The sequence below is a fragment of the Bison bison genome, unplaced genomic scaffold, assembly GCF_000754665.1.
Source record: "Bison bison bison isolate TAMUID 2011002044 unplaced genomic scaffold, Bison_UMD1.0 scf7180017864375, whole genome shotgun sequence".
Taxonomy (NCBI): domain Eukaryota; kingdom Metazoa; phylum Chordata; class Mammalia; order Artiodactyla; family Bovidae; genus Bison; species Bison bison.
The window spans coordinates 459218-460403 of NW_011494947.1; the positions used below are offsets into that span (position 1 = coordinate 459218).

The 1186-nt window shown below is 55.9% G+C and overlaps 1 long non-coding RNA gene across 3 annotated transcripts in view; it reads right to left on the reverse strand.

Annotated features, from left to right (window-relative positions):
• The window catches only part of LOC105000763, a 9496-nt gene that overhangs the window by 2150 nt on the left and 6160 nt on the right, over positions 1–1186 (reverse strand). The window contains exon 4 of one of the 3 annotated variants that reach the window (XR_826783.1): positions 11–534. The exons of 1 other annotated variant lie outside the window; for it this stretch is intronic. This is a non-coding gene — a long non-coding RNA (uncharacterized LOC105000763). Of the gene's footprint in view, positions 1–10; positions 535–579; positions 1171–1186 lie in introns of those variants that run through there. One more of the 3 variants, XR_826782.1, reaches the window with a different exon arrangement.

The window sequence follows — 1186 nt, forward strand, 5'->3', positions numbered from 1 at the left end:
TGCACACGCATCACGCGAGGGTCCCTGTGGGTGGGCTCCTAGGAGTCGCTCTGCAGGTAAAGGGATGCACGCGTGGAGCCCTGGGGTCCACGCACGGTTCTCCCAGAGAGGCGTGTCCTCCACACCTCCCTGCAGGGGTCTGCTGGCCTCTCTTCCTCACGTTGTCCCCAGCGCTGGTCGTCACCAGCCTGGAAACCCGCCGGTGCAGGGCCGACACAGCCGTCTCCAGTATTTACGTTCCCGTGTCGCCGGAGGCCGAGCGTCTCAGATGTACACCAACCACGTGCGTCGCCTCGTTAGCTGTGCACAGGTCTGTCCTCTGTCCCTTTTTAGAACACTGACTTTCAAGATCTGGGGACCACAGGGGTGTCAAGCCGCTCTCTGGCCCTGGGACGCGAGGGACGTTGTCCCGGCCTGTGGTCTGTCCTCCCAGCTCTCTGCATGTTTGTCTGTTTGGCCGCAGGAGGAGCCAGGCGCTTCCCTCTATCTTCTGGCTCTGGGGCCACACTTAGAGCAGGGGTCTCCACCCTGAGACTGTACAGATATTTACAAAAAAGACTTCAATTTTTACACCTTATTTTTAATTCACCTAGAATTCCCCTTTCATTTAACAAGAATGCTACTTCAAGTTAAAAAAAAATTAGCCACTCCCCACTTAAAATATGTGGGCTACATAAAAGAGGTGCCTATAGCTCGATTCCGTTTATAGGAACATCCAGAGCAAGGAGAGACGAGAGACAGAAAGCAGACTCTGGGCCTCAGCGGCTGGGGGAGGGGGGCTGGGGGGTGGGCGGCTTTTGTTCCTTTAGGTCAGAAATGGATCTGCTAAGGGAGATCCACAGTGGGGTCCATCTCGGAAGGTGAGTGCGGCCAGGGAGCAAGCCCTCGGGTCAGGGTTTCCTCTGGAGTGGAACCGCGGGGAAGGTCACTCAGCATCGTTGAGTATACTTCATGCTTAGGAAGTGCATGATGTACAGTGTAAAGAATTAAATGCTGTGACAGTGAGGCCTCAACTGAAAGGCACCATAAGTAATGTCAAATGAAAAGTAGAAATTAGAAATATCGGGAGGGGAAGGCAAGCTCTAGGCGGGAGCAGGGAGAAGGGTCCGGGGTCGGGATCCGGTGCTGCGGGCAGTTCACAGGAAGGCGCGTCCGGCTGCTCTGGGCCCCCTGCAGGAGGCAGGGG